This window comes from Arachis stenosperma, chromosome 3 (assembly GCF_014773155.1).
Source record: "Arachis stenosperma cultivar V10309 chromosome 3, arast.V10309.gnm1.PFL2, whole genome shotgun sequence".
NCBI classification, from domain to species: domain Eukaryota; kingdom Viridiplantae; phylum Streptophyta; class Magnoliopsida; order Fabales; family Fabaceae; genus Arachis; species Arachis stenosperma.
The window spans coordinates 107,907,652-107,934,134 of NC_080379.1; the positions used below are offsets into that span (position 1 = coordinate 107,907,652).

Below are 26,483 nucleotides of genomic sequence, written 5' to 3' on the forward strand. Positions count from 1 at the left end.
CAAGAAATATGTTTAGGATTAAAAACTTTTTGAAATTGAAGTTGAAAGATGAGAGTTTGTAACATGTTTATGCAAGAAATCATGAATTGAAATGTGAAAATTGGAAAAAATTTGAATTGAAAATGAAATTACCTCCTCCCCACAATCCTGGCGTTAAACGCCCAAACGCTGCATGTTTTGGGCGTTTAACGCCCAATTGCTGCTTCTCCTGGGCGTTCAACGCCCAGCTGTTGCTTCTTTTTGGCGTTGAACGCCAGGAAGTCCTTTGTCACTGGGCATTTTTCTGAATGCCCAGGACACTGTCAATCTGGCGTTAAACGCCTAGAAGGTACTTCTTTCTGGCGTTTAACGCCCAGAAGATGCTCCTTTCTGGCGTTTAACGCCCAGATGGCTACCCTCATTGGCGTTGAACGCCCAGTGGGTGCTTCTTTTGGGTGTTCAACGCCCAAAATATTTCTTACTGGCTTTTTCACGCCAGTGAGCTTCCAAATTCCCTTGTAACTTTGTGAATTCAAGCAATTGCTATTTTACCTTGAAGATACCTGACATATACCTGTAAAAAAAATCAATTAATTAACAAATACTTTGTAAATGGCTGGGTTGCCTCCCAGCAAATGCTTCTTTATTGTCATTAGCTGGACTATTACTGAGCTTTAATCAAGCCTCAGTTTTGAGCATTCTTGCTCAAAATTGCCTTCAAGATAATGTTTGACTCTCTGTCCATTAACAATGAACCTTTTATTAGAATCATTATCCTGAAGCTCTACGTATCCATATGGTGACACGCTTGTAATCACATATGGACCTCTCCACCGGGACTTCAATTTCCCGGGGAATAATCTGAGCCTAGAATTAAATAGCAGAATTTTTTGCCCTGGATCAAAGACTCTGGATGACAATTTCTTATCATGCCATCTTTTTGCTTTCTCTTTGTATATTTTTGCATTCTCAAAAGCATTGAGTCTAAATTCCTCTAGCTCATTTAACTGGAGCAATCATTTTTCTCCAGCTAACTTGGCATCAAGGTTCAGGAATCTGGTTGCCCAGGAGGCCTTATGTTCCAGTTCCACTGGCAAGTGACATGCCTTTCCATACACAAGCTGGTATGGAGAGGTCCCTATAGGGGTCTTGAATGCTGTTTTGTATGCCCACAGAGCATCATCCAAGCTTCTTGCCCAATCCCTTCTACGATTAATTACAGTCCGTTCTAGGATTCTTTTGAGTTCTCTATTTGAGACTTCAGCTTGCCCATTTGTCTGTGGGTGATATGGAGGGGCCACTGGTGGACGAAATTGTGATCCGTACTTTTTGTACTTATATGAAATAATTATAATGGCTTTTTGCTATGTGTGGACACAACTCCATTCAACTAACCAGCAAGTGTACTGGGTCGTCCAAGTAATAAACCTTACGTGAGTGAGGGTCGATTCCACAGAGATTGTTGGTATGAAGCAAGCTATGGTCATCTTGTAAATCTTAGTCAGGCGGATATCAATTGATTATGGATTTTCGAAAATTAATAATAAATAATAAACATAAAATAAAGATAAAGTTACTCATGTAATCCAATGATGGGGACTTCAGATAGGCGTTTGGAGATGCTGTGCTCCTCCTGAATCTCTGCTTTCCTACTTCTTCCTTCTAATCTTTCATCACTCCTTTCTATGGCAAGCTGTATATAGGGCATCACTGTTGTCAATGGCTACATCCCATCTTCTCAGTGAAAAAGGTCCAAATGCTCTATCACAGCACGGCTAATCATCTATCGGTTCTCAATCAGGTTGGAATAGAATCCCTTGATTCTTTTGCATCTGTCACTAATGCCCAGCCTTCAGGAATTTGAAGCTCGTCACAGTCATTCAATCCTAGAATCCTACTCGGAATACCTTAGACAAGGTTTAGACTTTCCGGATTCTCATGAATGCCGCCATCAATTCTAGCTTATACCACGAAGATTCTGATTAAGGAATCCAAGAGATATGCACTCGGCCTAAGGTAGAACGGAAGTGGTTGTCAGTCACGCGCGTTCATAGGTGAGAATGATGATGAGTGTCACGAATCATCACATTCATCAAGTTGAAGTGCAACGAATATCTTAGAACAGGAATAAATGAAATTTATAGGAAAAGAGTAGTAATTGCATTGAATACTTGAGGTACAGCAGAGCTCCACACCCTTAATCTATGGTGTGTAGAAACTCCACCGTTGAAAATACATAAGTGAAAGGTTCAGGCATGGCCAAATGGCCAGCCCCCCAAAACGTGATCAATAGCCTCCTAAGATGAAGAATAAAACAAAACTGAGACCAAAGATGTCTAATACAATAGTAATTTATCCTATTTATATTAGACTAGCTAATAGGATTTACATGAGTAAGTAATTGATGCATAAATCCACTTTCGGGGCCCACTTGATGTATGTTTGGGCTGAGCTTGATCTATCCACGAGCTGAGGCTTCTTTTGGAGTTGAACGCCAAGTTGCAACGTGTTTTGGCCGTTCAACTCCGGGTCGTGACGTGTTTCTGGCGTTTTACTCCAGACAGCAGCATGGAACTGGCATTAAGCGCCAGTTTACGTCGTCAATTCCCGAATAAAGTATGAACTATTATATATTGCTGGAAAGCTCTAGATGTCTACTTTCCATCGCAGTTGAGAGAACGCCATTTGGAGTTCTGTAGCTCCAGAAAATCTATTTCGAGTGCAGGGAGGTCAGATTCCAACAGCATCAGCAGTCCTTTGTCAGCCTCCTATAAGAGTTTTGCTCAAGTCCCTCAATTTCAGCCAGAAATTACCTGAAATCACAGAAAAACACACAAACTCATAGTAAAGTCCAGAAATGTGAATTTAACATAAAAACTAATGAAAACATCCCTAAAAGTAGCTTGAATTTACTAAAAACTACCTAAAAACAATGCCAAAAAGCGTATAAATTATCCGCTCATCAGCCACCCTGTGGCTAACTCCATAACGAACCAAAGCAGAGTAGAGCTGTTTATTGCAGAAATGAGTGCCCCCATCACTGATTAGTACTCTAGGGGTGCCAAATCTGCTGAAGATGTGTTTCTGGAGGAATTTTAACACTGTCTTAGTGTCATTAGTGGGTGTAGCAATAGCTTCCACCCATTTGGATACATAATCCACTGCCACCAGAATGTAAGTGTTTGAGTATGATGGTGGGAAAGGCCCCATGAAATCAATACCCCATACATCAAACAACTCAATCTCCAATATCCCTTGTTGAGGCATGGCATAACTGTGAGGCAGATTGCCAGATCTTTGACAACTATCACAATTAAGCACAAACACTCGGGAATCTTTATAGAGAGTAGGCCAGTAGAAGCCACATTGGAGGACTCTTGTGGCTGTTTGCTCACTTCAAAAATGTCCTCTTTACTGTGATCCATAGCAGTGCCATAGGATCCTCTGCGCTTCTTCTTTAGGCACACATCTACGGATTATTCCGTCTGCACATCTCTTGAAGAGATATGGTTCATCCCAAAGATAGTACTTTGCATCCGTGATCAACTTCTTTGATTGCTGCCTACTGTACTCTTTGGGTATGAACCTTACTGCCTTGTAGTTTGCAATGTCTGCAAACCATAGCACTTCCTGGATGGCAAAGAGTTGCTCATCCGGAAAGGTTTTAAAGATCTCAGTAAGAGGGAGGGACGCCCCTTCTACTGGTTCTATTCGGGACAGGTGATCTGCTACTTGGTTTTCTGTCCCTTTTCTGTCTCTTATTTCTATATCAAACTCTTGCAGAAGCAACACCCATCTGATAAGTCTGGATTTTGAATCCTGCTTTGTGAGTAGATATTTAAGAGCAGCATGATCAGTGTACACAATCACTTTTGATCCTACTAAATAGGATCTAAACTTGTCAATAGCGTAAACCACTGCAAGCAGCTCTTTTTCTGTGGTTGTGTAATTCTTATGTGCATCATTTAAAACACGACTGGCATAGTAAATGACGTGCAGAAGCTTGTCATGTCTCTGTCCCAACACTGCACCAATGGCATGGTCGCTGGCATCACACATTAATTCAAATGGTAATGTCCAGTCTGGTGCAAAGATGACTGGTGCTGTGACCAGCTTAGCTTTCAGAGTCTCAAACGCCCACAGACACTCCTTATCAAAGATAAATGGTGTGTCAGCAACAAGCAGATTACTTAGAGGTTTGGCAATTTTTGAAAAATCCTTTATAAACCTCCTATAGAATCCTGCATGCCCCAGATAGCTTCTGATTGCCTTAACATTGGCTGGTGGTGGTAATTTTTCAATTACCTCTACCTTAGCTTGATCCACCTCTATTCCCCTGTTCGAGATTTTGTGCCCAAGGACAATTCCTTCAGTCACCATAAAGTGACATTTCTCCCAGTTTAAAACTAGGTTGGTCTCTTGGCATCTCTTTAGAACAAGTGCTAGATGGTCAAGACAGGAGCTGAATGAGTCTCCAAATACTGAAAAGTCATCCATGAAGACTTCTAGAAAATTTTCCACCATATCAGAGAAAATTGAGAGCATGCACCTCTGAAAGGTTGCAGGTGCATTGCACAAGCCAAATGGCATCCTTCTATATGCAAATACTCCGGATGGACATGTGAATGCCGTTTTCTCTTGATCTTTTGGATCTACTGCAATTTGATTATAACTTGAATATCCATCCAGGAAGCAGTAGTATTCATGACATGCTAGTCTTTCTAGCATCTGGTCTATGAATGGTAAAGGAAAATGATCCTTTCTGGTAGCTGTATTGAGCCTTCTATAATCAATACACATACGCCACCCTATAACTGTTCTTGTAGGAACCAGTTCATTTTTTCATTATGAACCACTGTCATGCCACCTTTCTTAGGGACGACTTGGACAGGGCTTACCCAGGGGCTATCAGAAATAGGATAAATAATCCCAGCCTCTAGTAATTTAGTGACCTCTTTCTGCACCACCTCCTTCATGGCTGGATTCAGCCGCCTTTGTGGTTGAACCACTGGCTTGGCGTCACCCTCCAGTAAGATCTTGTGCATGCATCTGGCTGGGCTAATGCCATTGAGATCACTGATGGACCACCCAAGAGCTGTCTTGTGTGTCCTTAGCAATTGAATTAGTGCTTCCTCTTCCTGTGGCTCTAAGGTAGAGCTTATGATTACAGGAAAGGTATCACCTTCTCCTAGAAATGCATATTTCAGGGATGGTGGTAATGGTTTGAGCTCGAGTTTGGGAGGTTTCTCCTCTTCCTGAGGGATTTTCAGAGGTTCTACTATTCTCTCTGGTTCTTCCAGATCAGGCTAAACATCTTTAAAGATATCCTCTAGCTCTGATTCGAGACTCTCAGCCATATTGACCTCTTTTACCAGAGAGTCAATAATATCAACGCTCATGCAGTCATTTTGGGTGTCTGGATGCTGCATGGCTTTGACTACATTCAACTTGAACTCATCCTCATTGACTCTCAGGGTTACTTCCCCTTTTGAACATCAATGAGGGTTTAGCCAGTTGCTAGGAAAGGTCTTCCCAGAATGAGAGTTGCACTCTTGTGCTCCTCCATTTCCAGCACCACAAAGTCAATGGGAAAGGCAAATGGCCCAACCTTGACAATCATGTCTTCAATCACGCCTGATGGGTATTTAATGGAGCCATCAGCAAGTTGGAGACATATCCAAGTTGGTTTAACTTCATCAGTCAACCCAAGCTTTCTGATAGTAGCTACAGGTATTAGATTAATACTTGCCCCAAGATCACATAGAGCTTGCTTGGTACAAGTACCTTCTAATGTGCATGGTATCATAAAGCTTCCCGGATCTTTAAGCTTCTCAGGTAAGCTTTTCAGAATGACTGCACTGCATTCTTCAGTGAGGTAAACTTTCTCAGTTTCCCTCCAATCCTTCTTATGACTTAAGATCTCTTTTGTGAACTTTGCATAAGAGGGTATTTGCTCAAGTGCCTCTGCAAACGGAATCTTTATTTCAAGAGTCCTGAGATAGTCTGCAAAGTGGGCAAATTGCTTATCCTGTTCCGCTTGGCGGAGTTTCTGAGGATAAGGCATTTTGGCTTTATATTCCTCAACCTTAGTTGCTGTAGGTTTATTGCCTACAGGTGTGGGCTGAGAAGCCATTTTAGAGGGCTTGTTATCAGCACTTGTATGTGTCTGATCTCCCACTGGTGTTCGAATGCCAGGGGTGGAAGCTGGAGTGGTGTTAGACGCCAGCTCCTTACCTATTTCTGGCGTTTGAACGCCAGAACTGTGCTTCCTTTGGGTGTTCAACCCCAATTCATTGCTTGTTTCTGGCGTTGAACGCCAGGACTGAGCATGGTCTGGGCGTTCAGCGCCAGCTTTCCCCCCATTCTCTGGCGTTTGGGTGCCAGAGTCATTCCTTTCTGGGCTCTGATAGTCCTCAGATGGATTTTGGGTGGTTTGCTCATTTCTTGGCTTCCTGCTACCTTAAAGTGAGGTACTTAATGTTTTCCTACTCCTTAATTGAACTGCTTGGCATTCTTCTGTTATTTGTTTTGATAATTGCTGTTCTGTCTACTTCAACTGTATTTCCATATTCATATTAGCCATTCTTGTTTCTAGTAGTATCTCCTTGAATTCGGCTAACTGTTTTGTTAGAAAATCTAATTGCTGATTGAATTCAGCAGCTTGATCTGCAGGACTGAGTTCAGCAGTTACTGTTTTAGCCTCTTTGTTGATGGAAGATTCCCTGCTTAGGTACAGATGCTGATTTTTGGCAACTGTATCAATGAGCTCTTGAGCTTCTTCTATTGTCTTCCTCATGTGTATAGATCCACCAGCTGAGTGGTCTAGAGAAATCTGAGCTCTTTTTGTAAGCCCATAGTAGAAGATGTCTAATTGCACCCACTCTGAAAATATTTCAGAGGGGCATTTTCTTAGCATCTCTCTGTATCTCTCCCAAGAATCATAAAAGGATTCATTATCTCCTTGTTTAAAGCCTTGGATGCTTAGCCTTAGCTGTGTCATCCGTTTTGGAGGAAAATAGTGATTCAGGAATTTTTTTGACAGCTGTTTCCATGTCTTTATGCTGTCCTTAGGTTGGTTATTTAACCACCTCTTAGCTTGGTCCTTTACAGCAAATGAAAACAGTAATAATCTGTAGACATCCTGATCTACTTCCTTATCATGTACTGTGTCAGCAATTTGTAAAAATTGTGCCAGAAACTCTGTAGGTTCTTTCTGTGGAAGACCGAAATACTGGCAACTTTGCTGCACCATGATAATGAGTTGAGGATTCAACTCAAAGCTACTGACTCCGATGGAGGGTATACAGATACTACTCCCATATGAAGCAGTAGTGGGGTGTCCTTCTGGACTGTTCATTTTTACTTAGTTCCATGATGGAGCAAGGGAGATGATATAGATGTTGATATTATTTATTTTATTTAAAAAAAAAATTTATATATATTTTTGAAATAATAAAATAAAATAAAATAAAATAAAATAAATAAAAAAAGAAATAAAAATAAAAATAAAAATTTGAAAATATTTTATGAAGATTTTCGAAAAAAATGAGGAGAGAGAAATTGGTTAGGATATTTTCGAAAATTTTGAGAAAATATAAGATAGAAGATATGATTTGTAAAAGATAAATATGATAAGAAACAGATGTAATTGAAGATTGAAAAGATATAAAAGGTATTTGAAAAAGATAAATTTGTTTTGAAAAAGATATTGTGAAGATTTGAAAAAGATATTTATGAGTTGAAAAGATTTTAAGAAGGAAAATATAAATTTTTTTCTTTTTTTTTTAAATCTTAAAAGGATAAGATTTGAAAAATTTTGAAATTGAAATCTGAATTTTTATAAAAAAATTCGAAAATATGGCTTAAAAATTGTTAGAAAAGATATTTTTTTGAATTTTGAATTTTATGATGAAAGAGAAAAACACATAAAAAACACAAGACTTAAAATTTTTAGATCTAATGCTCCTTGTTTTAAAAAATTTTGGAGGGAAAACACCAAGGAACATCAAACTTAAAAATTTTAAGATCAAAACACAAAGAAGACTCAAGAACACTTTGAAGATTCACAAGAACACCAAGAACAAAAGAAAGAACACCAAACTTAAAATTTTTAGAAAACTACAATGAAATTTTCGAAAATTAAAGAGAGATTAATAGGAAAACACCAAACTTTAAGTTTGGTATAAGATTTAATCAAAGAAAAATTTTTTTGAAAAAGGTTTTAAAAAGGGAAGATACCCAATTGCCAAGAACATAAGCCAACGCTCTAGCCAACTGATTTACAAATGTAACGTGTTTTAATATTGTATATAAAAAGATTTATTTTTGAAAACTAATAATTTGAAATTGCACCATAAAAACACGAAAAATACATAAAATAAAACAAACCAAAGATCAAACAAGAGAAATTGACAAGAACAATTTGAAGATCAAGGAAGAACAAGAACATGCAATTCGAAAAATTAAGAGACAAGGAAAAACATGCAATTGACACTAAACTTATAACAAGACACTAAACTCACGAAAAAAAATTCGAAATTGATAAAGAAAAATAATATTTTTGAAAAATTTTTGAAAAGGGAATAAAGGACTCAAAATTTAATGACTCTATAACAACAAAAATAAATTATTCCTAATCTAAGCAACAAAATAAACCTTTGGTTGTTCAAACTCGAATAATCCCCGGCAACGGCGCCAAAAACTTGGTGCACGAAATTGCAATCACACTTTTGCAATCCGCACAACTAACCAGCAAGTGCACTGGGTCGTCCAAGTAATACCTTACGTGAGTAAGGGTCGATCCCACGGAGATTATTGGTTTGAAGCAAGCTATGTTTATTTTATTATTCTTAGTCAGGATTTCAATTAAAATTATCAGTTTGAATTATTAGAAAAATAAAAGAGCGTGAATTAATTACTTGTAATGCAATAATGGAGAATATGTTGGGGTTTTGGAGATGCTTTGTCCTCTGAATCCCTGTAATATAATATTCAACTCAATAACATAATTGCAAAGTTCCTTCCATGGCAAGCTCTATGTAGGGTGTCACCGTTGTCAATGGCTACTTCCCATCCTCTCAGTGAAAATGGTCCAGATGCTCTGTCACAGCACGGCTAATCATCTGTCGATTCTCAATCAGGTTGGAATAGAATCCAATGATTCTTTTGCGTCTGTCACTAACGCCCAGCCTTCAGGAGTTTGAAGCTCATCACAGTCATTCAATCCCGGAATCCTACTCGGAATACCACAGACATGGTTAGACTTTCCGGATTCTCATGAATGCCGCCATCAATCCGGCTTATACCACGAAGATTCTGATTAAGGAATCTAAGAGATATTCATTCAATCTGATGTAGAACGGAGGTGGTTGTTAGACACATGTTCATGGGTTGAGGAAGGTGATGAGTGTCACGGATCATCACCTTCTCCATAATTAAGCGCGAATGAACATCTTAGATAGGAACACGCATATGTGAATGGAAAAATATAAGTAATTGCATTAATTCATCGAGACGCTGCAGAGCTCCTCACCCCCAACAATGGAGTTTAGAGACTCATGCCGTCAAAGAGTATGTACAAAATAAGCCTCTAAAAGTTGTTTAAATAGTAAACTAGTAACCTAGGTTTACAGAATATAAGTAAACTAAGATAATTGGTGAAGAAATCCACTTCTGGGGCCCACTTGGTGTGTGCTGAGGCTGAGACTTAAGCCTCTCACGTGCTTGGGCTATTTCTGGAGTTGAACGCCAGGTTGTAACGTGTATTGGGCGTTGAACTCCAACTTGTAACCTATTTCTGGTGCTGGACGCCAGACTGCAACATGGAACTGGCGTTGAACGCCAGTTTACGTCGTCTATCTTTGCGCAAAGTATGAACTATTATATATTTCTGGAAAGCCCTGGATGTCCACTTTTCAACCCGATTGAGAGCGCGTCAATTGGACTCCTGTAGCTCCAAAAAATCCATTTCGAGTGCAGGGAGGTCAGGATCTAATAGCATCAGCAGTCCTTTTTTAGCCTAACTCAGATTTTTGCTCAGCTCCCTCAATTTCATCCAGAAAATACCTGAAATCACAGAAAAATACACAAACTCATAGTAAAGTCCAGAAATATGATTTTTGCCTAAAAACTAATGATATTCTACTAAAAACTAATTAAAACATACTAAAATCTACATGAAATTACCCCCAAAAAGCGTATAAAATATCCGCTCATCACTAATCTTAATCCTCTCTTATTACCATTCGATGCCTTGATCTGTGTGTTAAGTGTTTCAAGCTTTATAGGGCATGAATGAGTGAGAGATTGGGAAGGAAGCTTGCAAAAATGGAAGGAACACAAGAAATTGAGGAGATGACTAGCGAGAAGTGACGCGTACGCGTCAGCGACGCGACCGCGCCGAAGAAAGGAATTCGCAGTGACGCGGCCGCATGGCTCACGCGACCGCGTGGATTGGAAAAACACAAGTGACGCGGAAGCGTAAACGATGTGAACGCGTGGCTGGGAAAAATGCGAATGACGCGTCCGCATGGATGACGCGATCATGTGACGTGCGCGATCTGCAAAATTACAAAAGTCGCTGGCAGAGATTCTGGGCCGCATTTCAACCCAGTTTTCGGCCCAGAAACACAGATTAAAGTCAGGGAACTTGCAGAAACTCATTATGCTCTCATAATTCATAATTTTAGTTTTAGATGTAGTCTTTAGAGAGAGAGGTTCTCTCCTCTCTCTTAGGATTTAGGTAGGATTTTTAGAAAATAGGATTTAATTCGACTCTTCATCAGGTTCAATATTTCCTTTACTTTATATTTATCTCTTATCTTAGATACTTTAATGCTTTTATTGGTATTTGATTTATGTTGCCCAATTGGCTTATGAACTTTCCATGTTAGGATTGATTTTCTTATTTAATATACATTACTGAGATGTTTACAGATAAATGATTTTAATTTAGATTTTCTACCTTTTGGCTCTGGTTGATTAATTGGTAACTCTTGAGTTATCAAACTCATTGTTGATTGAAAATTGGAATTCTTCAAGAATTGATTCGAGATCCAATAATTCTAACTTTTCCCAAGGAAAGACTGGGACTTAAGGATTCGAATTAATTCATTCACTTGACTTACCTTCATAGTTAGAGGTTAACAAAGTGGAAGAAAAATCCAATTCTCATCACAATTGATAAGGATAACTAGGATAGGACTTCCAGTTCTCATACCTTGCCAAGAGTTTATTTTACAGTCAATTATTTATTTTACTTGTCATTCATCATAATTGTTTCTCATTCTTAAAATCCCCAATTTACAAACTCATAACCAATAATAAGAACATACCTCCCTACAATTCCTTGAGAAGACGACCCGAGGTTTAAATACTTCGGTTATCAATTTATTTAGGGGTTTTTTACTTGTGACAACCAAAACATTTGCACGAAGGGATTTCTGTTGGTTTAGAATCTATATCTACAACTCGACTATTTTTATAGAATTCTTTACTAGCAAAAATCCTAACGTCAGTGCACCTTGATGTGCTTGGATGTTGATCAGCTTTTGGATTGCTTCTTGTTGTTGATCTTGCTTTTGGTTCAGGTTATGGAAGGACTCACTCCATTTTCTCCCTTGTTACAATTGTTGTTCCATCAATTGTTTTTGCCATTCCCCTTACTGATTCATCCATCTAGAGAGTGATTCTTCTTGACGGTCCATTATTTGCATTTGAAGCTCCTTTTGTGCACCTTGATTCTCCATGTATTGCCTAGATAAGGTATCAATAGCCTCTTGTAATTGGTGCATGCCTAAGGTGGCTGCGGCTTGACCTTGGATGAGCACGAGGATCACCCCTTTTATGAGGGTTTTGGTTTGGTCTCCAAGGCTATCCACTTTCCAATGTTGCATGGCACCACTTTCCAAGATATTCCACTTGGAGACAAGTGTATAAGTTCTTTGGTATACTGGCTGAATCTCCCTTCCTTGATTGTCCTATCAAGTACCATTAATGTCCTTTTTGATTTCCTATACAAGACAAAAAGGAATGCAAACGGTTAATTGAGAATTTTGGTGGGAATACTAAAGGTGTGAACTAGCTACTAGAAAAAAAATCTTTTTCTTTTGTTTTTAAAATACTAAATGCTTTTTATGAATGTAAATCAATCAACCACTAAATTGTCCATGCATGCAACATTGGTACACCAAACTTGTGTGTGATCATATGGTGCAACAAGATTTGGAAATAATCTCTCATCATGAAGTGTGTTCAAACCCTCTTAGTGTGCCTTGAACACCAAACTTAGCATGTATTATATGCTGCATGTAAGGGGTCTTATATTGGTTGTTGGTGCACGAAATTGTGATCATCAACAATGGCGCCAAAGACATGGTAGCGCTCTCAAACGTGAATCACACTTTGTCACAACTCCGCACAACTAACCAGCAAGTGCACTGGGTCGTCCAAGTAATACCTTATGTGAGTAAGGGTCGATCCCACGGAGATTGTTGGTATGAAGCAAGCTATGGTCACCTTGTAAATCTCAGTCAGGCGGATAATAAATGGTTATGGAATTTTCGAATAACAATAATAAATAATAGAAAATAAAGATAGAGTTACTCATGTAATTCAATGGTGGGAATCTCAGATAAGTGTATGGAGATGCTGTGTTCCTTCTGAATCTCTGCTTTCCTACTGCTTTCATCAATTCCTTCTTACTCCTTTCCATGGCAAGATGTATGTAGGTCATCACCGTTGTTAATGGCTACATCCCATCCTCTCAGTGAAAAAGGTCCAAATGCTCTGTCACGGCACGGCTAATCATCTGTCGGTTCTCGATCATGTCGGAATAGAATCCATTGATTCTTTTGCGCTTGTCATCACGCCCAACAATTGCGAGTTTGAAGCTCGTCACAGTCATTCAATCCCAGAATCCTACTCGGAATACCACTGACAAGGTTTAGACCTTCCGGATCCTCATGAATGCCGCCATCAATCCTAGCTTATACCACGAACATTCTGATTAAAGAATCCAAGAGATATGCGCCTGGCCTAAGGTAGAACGGAAGTGGTTGTCAATCACGCGTTCATAGGTGAGAATGATGATGAGTGTCACGGATCATCACATTCATCATGTTGAATTGCAACGAATATCTTAGAACAGGAATAATCTAAATTGAATTGAGAATAGTAGTAGTTGCATTAAAACTCGAGGTACGCAGAGCTCCACACCCTTAATCTATGGTGTGTAGAAACTCCACCGTTGAAAATACATAAGTGATGGTCCAGGCATGGCTAAATGGCAAGCCCCCAAAATGTGATATGAATTCGAAAAATAGGGAGAAGGACCCCTAATACAACAGTAAAATGTTCTATTTATACTAAAACTAGCAACTAGGGTTATAGAGATAAGTAATTGATGCATAAATCCACTTCTGGGGCCCACTTGGTGTGTGTTTAGGCTGAGCTTGAGCTTTACACGTGCAGAGGCTTCTTTTGGAGTTGAACGCCAAGTTGTAACGTGTTTTTAGCGTTCAACTCTGGTTCGTGACGTATTTCTGGCGTTTGACTCCAGAATGCAGCATGGAACTGGTGTTGAGCGCCAGTTTGCGTTGTCTAATATTGAATAAAGTATTGACTGTTATATATTGCTGGAAAGCTCTGGATGTCTACTTTTCATGTCGTGTGCAGGGAGGTCAGAATCCAACAGCATCAGCAGTCCTTTGTCAGCCTTCTTATCAGAGTTTTGCTCAGGTCCCTCAATTTCAGCCAAAAAATACTTGAAATCACAGAAAAACACAAAAACTCATAGTAAAGTCCAGAAATGTGAATTTAGCATAAAAACTAATGAAAACATCCCTAAAAGTAGCTAGATCCTACTAAAAACTACCTAAAAACAATGCCAAAAAGCGTATAAATTATCCGTTCATCACAACACCAAACTTAAATTGTTGCTTGTCCCCAAGCAACTGAGAATCAATTAGGATAAAAAGAAAAGAATATACTATGAATCCCAAAATATCAATGAATATTAGTTCTAATTAGATGAGCGGGACTTGTAGCTTTTTGCTTCTGAATAGTTTTGGCATCTCACTTTTTCCTTTGAAGTTTAGAATAATTGGCATCTATGGGAACTTAGAATTTCAGATAGTGTTATTGATTCTCCTAGTTAAGTATGTTGATTCTTGAACACAGCTACTTTTATGAGTCTTGGCCGTGGCCCTAAGCACTTTGTTTTCCAGTATTACCACCGGATACATAAATGCCATAGACACATGACTGGGTGAACCTTTTCAGATTGTGACTCAGCTTTGCTAAAGTCCCTAGTTAGAGGTGTCCAGAGCTCTTAAGCACACTCTTTTTGCTTTGGATCATGACTTTAACCACTCAGTCTCAAGCTTTTCACTTGGACCTGCATGCCAAAAGCACATGGTTAGGGACAGCTTGATTTAGCCGCTTAGGCCTGGATTTTATTTCCTTGGTCCCTCCTATCGATTGATGCTCAAAGCCTTGGATCCGTTTTACCCTTGCCTTTTGGTTTTAAGGGCTATTGGCTTTTTCTGCTTGCTTTTTTTTTGCCACTTTTTTTTTCGCAAGCCTTTGCTCTTTCACTGCTTTTTCTTGCTTCAAGAATCAATTTTATGATTTTTCAGATCATCAATAACATTTCTCTTTTTCATCATTCTTTCAAGAGCCAACAATTTTAACATTCATAAACAACAAGATAAAAAATATGCACTGTTCAAGCATTCATTCAGAAAACAAAAAGTATTGTCACTACATCAATATAATTAAGCTAAATTCAAGGATGAATTCGAAACTCATGTACTTCTTGTTCTTTTGTATTAAAAAACATTTTTCATTTAAGAGAGGTGAAGGATTAATGAAATTATTCAAAGCCATAAGACATAGTTACTAAATACTAATGATCATGTAATAAAGATACAAAATATAGATAAACATGAAGCATAAAAATAAAAAAACAGAGAAATAAGAACAAGGAATGAGTCCACCTTAGTGAGGGTGGCGTCTTCCTCTTGAAGAACCAATAGTACTCTTAGAGCTCCTCTATGTCTCTTCCTTGCTTCTGTTGCATGATCCCTAGTGATTTCGGTGCTTCTATCCTTAGTTGCTCCCAATAGTTGTGTGGAGGAAAATTTATCCCCTGAGGTATCTCAGGGATTTCTTGATGAGGTCTATGAGTGGGCTCTCTTGATGTGCAGTCAAATGCTCTATTACTGAGCTATGGACCCTTGAGATGGATCTCTCTATCTCCCATGACTCAGAAGTGGAAGCAATTGCCTTCCCTTTCCTCTTTCTTGAGGTTTTTCTGGCCTTAGGTGCCATCAATGGTTATGGAAAAACAAAAAAGCTATACTTTTACCACACCAAACGTAGAATGTTGCTCGCCCTCGAGCAAAGGAAGAAAGAATAGAAGAAGAAGAAGATATGGAGGAGAGGGATAGATGTGTATGTTTCGGCCATATGGGTGGGATTGGGTGGGGAAGAGATGGATGGATGTGAGTGGTGAAGAAGTGATGGGGAAGAGAGATTGAGGTAATTGGTGAAGAAGAGAGAAGGTGAGTTGAGGTAGGTGGGGATCCTATGGGATCCACAGATCCTGAGGTGTCAAGGATGTTGCGTTTAACGCCAGATTGATGATTGTTTCTGGCGTTAAACGCCAGCTTTATGCTTGTTCTGGGCGTTCAACGCCCATCTGCAGCATGTTTCTGGCGTTGAACGCCAGCTTTCCTCAGTGTGCAATCCTGGCGTTTAAACGCCAGATTACTGCATGTTTATGGCGTTCAACGCTAGATCCATGCTCTGTTCTGGCGTTGAACGCCAGCCAGATGCTCCTTACTGGCGTTTTAGTATTTGTTTTGTGACTTCCCATGATCATGAACCTAATAAAACCTAAAAGAACAATAAAATAAAAATAGAATTAGATAAATAAAAATTGAGTTGCCTCCCAATAAGCGCTTCTTTAATGTCAATAGCTTGACAGTGGGCTCTTATGGAGCCTCACAGGTAATCAGAGCATTGTTGGGACCTCCCAACACCAAACTTAGAGTTTGAATGTGGGGATTCAACACCAAGCTTAGAGTTTTGGCTGTGGCCTCCCAACACCAAACTTAGAGCTTGATTGTGGGGGCTTTGTTTGACTCTGTACTCAGAGAAGCTTTTCATGCTTCCTCTCTATGGTTGCAGAAGAAGATCCTTGAGCTTTAAACACAAGGTAGTCCCCATTTAATTGAAGGACTAGTTCTCCTCTGTCAACATCAATCACAGCTCATGCTATGGCTAGGAAGGGTCTTCCAAGGATGATGCATTCATCCTCCTCCTTCCTAGTGGCTAAGATTATGAAATCAGCAGGGATGTAAAGGCCTTCAACCTTTACTAACACATCCTCTACCAATCTATAAGCTTGTCTTACTGACTTGTCTGCCATTTGTAATGAGAATATGGCAGGCTGTACCTCAATGATCCCCAGCTTCTCCATTACAGAGAGTGGCATAAGATTTATGCCTGACCCTAGGTCACACAGAGCCTTTTCAAAGGTCATGGTGCCTATGGTACAGGGTATTAAGAATTTGCCAGGATCTTGTCTCTTTTGAGGTAAAGTTTGCTGAACCTATGTATCTAGTTCACTAATGAGCAAGGGAGGTTCACCTTCCCAAGTCTCATTACCAAACAACTTGGCATTTAGCTTCATGATAGCTCCTAGATATTGAGCAACTTGCTCTCCAATTACATATTCATCCTCTTCAGAGGAAGAATAGTCTTCAAAGCTCATGACTGGCAGAAGGAGGCTTAATAGAATCTCTATGGTCTCTATATGAGCCTCAGATTCCTTTAGGTCCTCAATAGGGAACTCTTTCTTGCTTGAGAGACGTCCTATGATGTCTTCCTCATTGGGATTCACGTCCTCTCCTTCCTCTCTAGGTTCGGCCATATTGATTATGTCAATGGCCTTGCACTCTCTCTTTGGACTCTCTTCAGTATTGCTTGGGAGAGTACTAGGAGGAGTTTCAGTGACTTTCTTACTCAGCTGGCCCACTTGTGCCTCCAAATTTTTGATGGAGGACCTTGTCTCACTCATGAAACTTAAAATGGCCTTAGACAGATCAGTGACTATGTTTGCTAATTTAGAGGTGCTCTGCTCAGAATTCTCTGTCTGTTGCTGAGAAGATGATGGAAAAGGCTTGCTATTGCTAAACCTATTTCTTCCACCATTATTAAAGCCTTGTTGTGGCTTTTGTTGATCATTCCATGAGAAATTTGGATGATTTCTCCATGATGAATTATAGGTGTTTTCATAAGGTTCACCCATGTAATTTACCTCTGCCATTACAGGGTTGTCAGGATCATAAGCTTCTTCTTCAAAAGATGCCTCTTTAGTACTGTTGGATGCATTTTGCCATTCATTCAGACTTTGAGAAATCATGTTGACTTGTTGAGTCAACAATTTGTTTTGAGCCAACATGGCATTCAGAGCATCAATTTCAAGAACTCCCTTCCTCTGAGGCATCCCATTATTCACGGAATTCCTCTCAGAAGTGTACATAAATTGGTTATTTGCAACCATTTCAATAAGTTCCTGAGCTTCTGCAGGAGTTTTCCTTAGTTGAATGGATCCACCTGCAGAATAGTCCAGTGACATCTTAGAAAACTCAGATAGACCATAATAGAATATATCTATCATGGTCCACTCTGAAAACATGTCAAAAGGACACTTTTTGGTCATCTGCTTGTATCTTTCCCAAGCTTCATAGAAGGACACTTTATGGTCATCAACAATGGTGCCAAAGACTTGGTAGCGCTCTCAAACATGAATTACACTTTGTCACAACTCCGCACAACTAACCAGCAAGTGCACTGGGTCGTCCAAGTAATACCTTACGTGAGTAAGGGTCGATCCCACGGAGATTGTTGGTATGAAGCAAGCTATGGTCACCTTGTAAATCTCAGTCAGGCGGATAATAAATGGTTATGGAATTTTCGAATAACAATAATAAATAATAGAAAATAAAGATAGAGTTACTCATGTAATTCAATGGTGGGAATCTCAGATAAGTGTATGGAGATGCTGTGTTCCTTCTGAATCTCTGCTTTCCTACTGCTTTCATCAATTCCTTCTTACTCCTTTCCATGGCAAGATGTATGTAGGTCATCACCGTTGTTAATGGCTACATCCCATCCTCTCAGTGAAAAAGGTCCAAATGCTCTGTCACGGCACGGCTAATCATCTGTCGGTTCTCGATCATGTCGGAATAGAATCCATTGATTCTTTTGCGCTTGTCATCACGCCCAACAATCGCGAGTTTGAAGCTCGTCACAGTCATTCAACCCTAGAACCCTACTCAGAATACCATAGACAAGGTTTAGACCTTCCGGATCCTTATGAATGCCGCCATCAATCCTAGCTTATACCACGAAGATTCTGATTAAAGAATCCAAGAGATATGCGCCCGGCCTAAGGTAGAACGGAAGTGGTTGTCAATCACGCGTTCATAGGTGAGAATGATGATGAGTGTCACGGATCATCACATTCATCATGTTGAAGTTTAACGAATATCTTAGAATAGGAATAATCTGAATTGAATAGAGAATAATAGTAGTTGCATTAAAACTCGAGGTACAGTAGAGCTCCACACCCTTAATCTATGGTGTGTAGAAACTCCACCGTTGAAAATACATAAGTGATGGTCTAGGCATGGCCGAATGGCCAGCCCCCAAAATGTGATATGAATTCGAAAGATAGGGAGAAGGGCCCCTAATACAATAGTAAAATGTTCTATTTATACTAAAACTAGCCACTAGGGTTACAGAGATAAGTAATTGATGCATAAATCCACTTCCGGGGACCACTTAGTGTGTGTTTGGGCTGAGCTTGAGCTTTAAATGTGTAGAGGCTTCTTTTGGAGTTGAACGCCAAGTTGTAACGTGTTTTTGGCATTCAACTCTGGTTCGTGTCGTGTTTCTGGCGTTTGACTCCAGAATGCAGCATGAAACTGGCGTTGAGCGCCAGTTTATGTCATCTAATCTCGAATACAGTATGAACTATTATATGTTGCTGGAAAGTTCTGGATGTCTGCTTTTCAACGCCATTAAGAACGCGCCATTTGGAGTTCTGTAGCTCCAGAAAATCCATTTCGAGTGCAGGGAGGTCAGAATCCAACAGCATCAACAGTTCTTTGTCAGCCTTCTTATCAGAGTTTTGCTCAGGTCCCTCAATTTCAGCCAAAAAATATCTGAAATCACATGAAAACATACAAACTCATAGTAAAGTCCAGAAATGTGAATTTATCATAAAAACTAATGAAAACATCCCTAAAAGTAGCTAGATCCTACTAAAAACTACCTAAAAACAAAGCCAAAAAGCGTATAAATTATCCGATCATCAGTTGTCAAAATTGATTTAAAAATCCATGAAATTTGCTATATTACTACTATTAGAGATTAAAGAGAGAGGGTATAGAACATGGGTTGCCTCCCATGAAGTGCTTCTTTAGCGTCATTAGCTTGACGTTTGGTCCTTGTCAAGGTGGTTGGTAGTACTTAAAATCTTCTCCCCTTGCAGTGAATCTGTTTCCATTGGCCTTGTTAACAAGTTCCACATGCTCTAAAGACAAGATTTTGTTGATGGTGTACACTGGAGGCAGCTGAGATGGAATAGTGGGGAGGTGAGGTGGTATAGATGGAAAGTATGTAGAGACCACTTCATCTCCTGGAGAGAAATCTTCTGTAGGGATTTTCTTGTTTTTCCATCCCCTTGGGACTTTTTTTCATGTGTCCGTTGATGTCAATTTGTTCCTTGTGGTTTCCTCTTTAAGAGTGGTTTTGTTGCCTATCTCATATGACTCTGGTGGGTCTGGTTCCTTTTGGACTACACTTGGCTGTTGCTCCTTCTGATTACATTGGTTGTTAGCCACAGGAGTTCTTAGGGGTAGTGCTTGAGCTCCCTTGTTTGATTCTTCCTTCAGCTCTTTGTTATCATGATCTGCTTCTTGTGAGATTTTAAAAACATTGAAGGTGAGCAGCTCATCATGTATTCTCAATACTAGCTCTCCTCGCTCCACATCTATAAGTGCTCTGGCTGTGGCTAAGAATGGCCTTCCTAGAATGATAGAGTGAATAGGATTCTCATCCATTTCTAGGATGACAAAGTCTATGGGGAGGAAGTAGTTCCCAACCTTCACTAACACATTCTCAACCACTCCTATTGCCTATTTTTTAGTTTTGTCAGCTAATTTGATGATTACATCTGTGGGTGTTAGCTCATTGACTTGAAGCTTTATCATGAGAGATAGAGGCATTAGGTTGATACTTGCTCCCAAGTCACAGAGTCCCTTATCAATCATTATTTCTTCTATAGCACAGGGAATGTGAAAACTCCCTGGGTCCTTCTTCTTTGTGGGTGGCTCTGTTTGAATGAGAGCACTGCAATCCCTGTTCATCTTTATTGTTTGTCCACCCTTCAATGAACTCTTTCTGGCTATTAGCTCCTTTATATACTTGATATAGGAAGGCATTTGCTGGAGGGCCTTAATGAATGGTATATTTACATCAAGAGATGCAAACATGTCGAGGAACCTTGAATACATTCTCCCTGCTACAGCACCCTTAAGCCTTTGGGGGAAGGGTGCATATGGGTTCAGTATCTCCCTCTCCTTCAGCTCTTCCTTGAGTGTGAGTTGAGGTGTAGAGTTTCTTTCTTCATGATTTTCCTTTGGACTGTCTTAGAGGAGTTCTACTTCCTCCATACTCCTCTCATCACTTGTGATGATCATCTTACATTCTTCCCACCTTACTTTCTTTGTTTCTCCTCTTGGGTTCTTCTCTGTGTCACTTAGAAAACCATCAGTCGGTCTGGGAATTTGTTGAGCTAGATACCCTACTTGAGACTCCAGTCTCTTCATGTTTTCCCCTTGGTTTTTGATATTGGCTCGCACTTCCTCCTTAAACACCTTATTGTCTTGGATTTCTCTACATATGTCTTCAAGTAAATTCAGAATCTTTGAAAGTATATCCTCAGTTAGTGATGGTGGGTTGGGATTAGGTGGTTGTTGATAGGACCTCTATGAGGGATGTTGGTGAGTTGCATTGTTGTTGGGGTTGTGGTTATGGCGTCTCTGGTCTTAGCCTTGATCTTGTTGATTTCCCCACCCAAAGTTGGGGTGATTTCTCCATCCAGAGTTATAAGTTTTGGAGTATGGATCATGGATTTGTCTAGGTGAGTTTCCAACATAGTTGGCTTATTCCCAGTCACCTTCTTCTCCTATATTCACTCCTTCATGAGCTGGTGATGAAGTGATGACTGCTGCAACTTGATTTGTCTCCACCTTCTTGGTAAGATCTACTAGCTGCTTGGTGATCATCTTATTTTGAGCTAGCAATGCATCCATGTGGTTCAGCTCCATTACTCCTCGAGTATTGCTTCTTTCAGAGGCATAGAGGTAGTCATTCTCAGCTACTGTTTCAATGACATCTATGGCTTCTTCAATGGTTTTCTTCTTGTTTAGAGAGCCCCCTGATGAATGGTCTACAGCCTTCTTTGACTCATAAGAAAGACCTTCATAGAAAATGTGAAGGTAAACCCATTCATTGAACATATCTGGTGGGCATCTTCTTGTTAAGTCCTTGAACCTCTCCCATGCCTCATAGAGAGTCTCACCATCTTATTGCCTGAAGGTTTGCACCTCAGCTCTCAGCCTGTTAATTCTTTGAGGAGGGTAGAATCTTGCCAAAAACTTGTTCACCACATCTTTCCAATTTGTCAAGATCTCCTTTGGGAAGGATTCAAGCCACTTAGATGCTTTGTCCCTGAGTGAAAAAGGGAACAAAAGTAGCCTATAGACAACCGGGTGGACTCCATTAGACTTCGCAGTGTCACAAATTCCCAAGAAGGTGGTTAGATGTTGATTGGGGTCTTCTTGAGCACTTCCTCTAAATGAACAATTGTTCTGAACAAGGGTGATTAGCTGGGGTTTTAATTCAAAGTTGTTGGCATGTGTGGTGGGCTTTTGGATGCTATTTCTACAGTTTCCTGGATTTAGATTGATGTAGGACCCTAGAACTCTCCTTTCTTACCCAGCATGGTTTGCAGGGCCTTCTCTAGCATGGTTGTGAGCTTCTCCTTCAAGATTGTTTTCCAAGTTCTGCTCCATGTTGGTTTCAAAATACTCTTCCTCTTTCTCAGCACCAACAACTCCTTTCCCTCTTGCTTCCCTCCTTAGTCACCGGAGGGTTCTTTCAGGTTCTGAATCAAAGGAAGTTGAAGCTCCCCCTCTTCTCTCTATCATACAACTAACAAAACACACAGCAAGAGATGAAATGAAGAGGTTAGTCTTGTTAGAGTGATTGTTAGTGTGAGTGGTGCAAATTATCAAATAGTTAGTGGGTTAGTGAGCAGAATTGTAAATAATAATAAAGAAAGAAAGAAAATAGAGGGGGTATAGGGGGTGAGGAAGAAACGAAACAAATTGAAGGTAAACAACTGAATAAAGTAAACAAACAAAAGAAAAAATGCTCAATCTAGTGAACTTCCAACTTAATCATTGTTGATACAAAATCAATCCCCGGCAACGGTGCCATAAACTTGATGCACGAAAACTTGTCTCTCAACAAATTTCCCTTCAGCAGGTATACCGAATTATTGTCAAGTAAAAACTCACAATAGAGTGAGGTCGACTCCCACAGGGATTGATTGGTCAAGCAACTTTAGTCGGGAGAGTATACTAGTTGAGCTAAACAGAATGTAGTTTAAGAATTGCAGAAAATTAAATGGCGGGAAAGTAAATAGCAGAAAATAAAGTGTAGAATCTTAGATGGGGATTTGGAGAAATGAGCATGTAAATAAATGGCAGAAAGTAAAGAGAATGGGTAAGATCAGAAATGGGGAATTCATTAGGCTCAAGAGATGTTGTATTCTCCGGATCAAATTCATTTTCATCTCTTCCTCAATCAAAGCATCTATTGATCTCCTTGGCAATCTTAAGTGATTTGGTTCCAATTCCTTGGCAACCCAATCTTTCTAAGCTTGAACAATTGCCCAATTCCTTGATTTAATTGCTCATGGGAAGAGATGAAGTGTGGTCACTGATTATACCACATGCATTTCCAAATCAAAGTTTTTGGAGGATTACATGTCACTATATCTGCCAAGACTCTAATTTGGTCCAACATGAGAAAGCATTTCTAGCATGATCTCCTCATCCCTTTTCCAAGGCTCAGAGGAGATCCAATTATGGAGAGTTTCTTTTCCAAGACAACTAACCAATTGAATTAAGATCGAAAGCTTTCTAGTAAATCAAAAGAGAAGAAAGAAGAAGAGAATGAAAACTATAATTAATCCATCAAATTACAACAGAGCTCCCTAACCCAATGAAAGGGGTTTAGTTGTTCATAGCTCTAGAAATGGAAAATGGCAAAAAAGAATACATCCTTAGCTAAAAGTGCAGAAAAGTAAATATATCGAGGGTAGTTCTCCAAAGTGCCAAGCTTCTCTATAGTTCAAAACTACTCCTATATATACTACTTCTCTTGATCTTCTAGTGAGTTCTTCAAGTCTTGGATGTGGGCCTTAGATCTTGAGTTGAAGCCGTTACAATCTTTAATGGGCTCAGCTTGCAGAAAAGTATGAATTAGGCATGGGCGTTAGTGAAGTTAGCGTTAAGTGACATTGTGGGTTCGAGAACGTTAGTGGCAATCACCTTTTTTACTAACGTTCCAACCCCATATAACCCACGTTAACTCCAACGTTAGTGGCACTAACGTGACCACTAACGTTGCCTTATAAACCTTTGCAAGCGTTATTGGGACTCACCTTTTCCAATAACATTGCCTTGTGCCCCTTGTCCCTACGTTAGAGTTCACGTTAGTGTAACAAACGTGGCTCTTAACGTGGGTATGCCTCATCTTCAAGAGCGTTAGTGGCACTCACCTTTGTCACTAACGCTCCAAGTGCCCCTACTCTCCATGTTAGATCTCACGTTAACTAAGTTAACGTGGCCACTAACGTGGTACTGAATGCCATCTCCAACGTTAGTGACAAAGGTGAGTGTTCCGAGTGTCACCTGAAACTGTAGGTCGATCTCGATTGAGATCTGCTGTGTTGGTCGGAGCCGATGTGTCCGGCAGGTGTATAGCTGCCGGAGCTGGTGTGTCCGACTTGTGGGACTGAAAGTGCTGCTGATCCTTCGTCCCCGGAGGGTGGGGGGTACCTGGAAGGGACTCCGATGCTTAAGTTAGCAAGGGTATTAAACAGGCATCTAGTAGAATCAGAGTATGAGTTATACCTGGGTGCTCCAGTGTATTTATAATGGTGAGATGTGGCCTTTTGTGGATAAGATAAGTTAGTTATCTCATCTTATCTTTAAGGGAGGTCATCTTTATCTTTTAGGGAATCGCCCTTCTCTCTGTAGGCTTGGGCCGCCTTAGGATTTGGGGCGTGTTCCTCTATTTGGGCCCTTCTTTGGGCTTTCTGGGGACTTGACCGAGCTCTTTGGGAAGAGGACGGGTTATCCTGACCTGAAGAGGTCGGTCGCTTTGTCTGTCGAACATCCCGGATCGGACAGCTCGACCCAGGGTAAGAACAGTGCCCCTGCTTGAGCTCGGTCTTCTTTTTGAGGTCGAGTCCTTAACTTCGGTCCTTTTTTGGTGAAGCCGAACTCAAGCATTTTGTCGATTCCTTTGTAGCATCTTTTGAATGTAGAACGTTTTCTCTAAAAAGTGCGCGCTTTTATATCGGGGCTTTGGAAACGTGCGAGGGTTTAATTCTTTCCTTAATTTTAGCATTAATTGCCCCGTTTCCCTTTGGCTCTTTATTTTGATTTTGAAAGCCCAGAAACGGTTTCTCTTCTTTTGCCTTTTTCATAACTTCTTTTCTCCGCTCTCTCCGCTCTTTTTGTTTTTTGTTTTGTGCTTCTCCTTTTTCTGTGTTTGCGGCGTCGTTTGGCGTTTCTGGAGCTTCTATTTTTGCCTGGAGTTTCACGTTTCTCCCTGCGACATTGCTCTTTGTTCGCGTTCTTTCCTTTGCTTGTGAGGAGGCATTCCCAGATTCCGTCTTCCATCTTCAGTTTTTGAAGCTTGCTGCTTTTTCCAGGTTGGTACTAACTTTCTTGTTTCTTTCGCGGCTCCACTTTTAGTTTTTTGGTGAAGCTTTGATTTTGCATGTTTGAAACTTTGAACCTTTTCGTGATCTTGCGTTTGTTTGTCGCTGTAAATGTGTTTTCCTTGGCTTTCTTTTGTGCGCTCTTTTGGCATTTCTGTCGAGGCTTTCTAGGGTTTTGTTGTTGCTTCTGATAGAGAATCTGCATCTGTTCCTCGCTTTGCTTGGTTGCTTTTTTGTTTCTAATTTTGAGAAAGTTTGTACCTTTAATGATTTCTACTTGGCGCGTTTTGACGTTTGGGAATGCTTTTTGCTTGGTAAACTGTGATGACTTATGCTTCTGAAAATGCTTGCTTGTTTGAAGTCTTTTTCTTGTTTGAGAAATGCTGGGGTGGGAGCTGTAGATTTTCCTAGAAACCTTGCTTGATTATTGCCTCCAAAGGATGCCCCAAGGCTTTTGGTTTGAGTCTTGGGGTTTTCCTTTTTTGTTTGTTTCGCCTGTATCGTATTGAGTTGTTTTCTCCCTTGTCCGAGATGTTTTTAGTAACCCCATCTTTTTTTCTTACTTGTAGGATTAGTTGGCCTCATGTCTTCTCGCAATAACATTATAGATATGTCTTCCAGAGTTTCCGAGGGGATGTCCGATTGGCTGGACTCCCTTGTTTTGTTGTGTGTTTTTGTTGTGGATGCTGAGTTTTGCACAGAGCTAAGGAAGCGCCATAGGATTTGCGGTATCAATGCCCGTGAAGAGGATTACGAGCTTATTGCTCCTGATTCTGATGAGAGAGTTTGTTTTCCGACTTCCATTGAGAGGCAGCGTCCCTTCTTCTATGCCTATGAATACTTCTTCAGCCAGTTGAACGTTACCTTTCCTTTTACTGCTTTTGAGACCGACTTGTTGTGGTCGTGTAATATTGCTCCATCCCAGCTTCACCCCAATTCCTAGGGTTTTATTAAAATTTTTCAACTTCTTTGCCGTGAATTAGATGTAACACCTTCCCAGACTCTTTTCCTTTATTTGTTTGTTTCCGCCAAGCCTGGCGGTTCTTCAAAAAAGAAAGCTTCTTGGGTTTCCTTCAAGGACTTCAAGAATTACTTCTTTAAAGTTCGTGCTATCGAGGGGGCCCGCCCCTTTGCAATACTAGTGGGAATAGATTTTCTCCCTTTGCTATACTCCCAAGATGCACCGGGACGGCCAATTCTCTTAAGAATAGGAGCCAAAGACACCCTCCTCTTGAACACATCTGCTTTGATCCTCAAATAATTGTCCTTCACAGGCAGAATGTGTGGGATCTTTAGAAGGGCTTCTAGAGCCTTGTTGGAAGTGTCCAACATCTTCCCCCAGAGGAATACCGACTCCACTTCTCAAGCTCGGTAGTTGGCGTTGAATTCCCGCACCATGGATCCTCAA

General features: G+C 40.2%; 1 non-coding gene across 1 annotated transcript; it reads left to right on the forward strand.

Moving 5' to 3' along the window:
* Positions 1–21,570: 21,570 nt before the first annotated feature.
* LOC130971205 (small nucleolar RNA R71) lies at positions 21,571–21,677 on the forward strand. Its single transcript, XR_009082437.1, has one exon. It is a non-coding gene; the product is annotated as a small nucleolar RNA R71 (small nucleolar RNA).
* Positions 21,678–26,483: the final 4,806 nt, after the last annotated feature.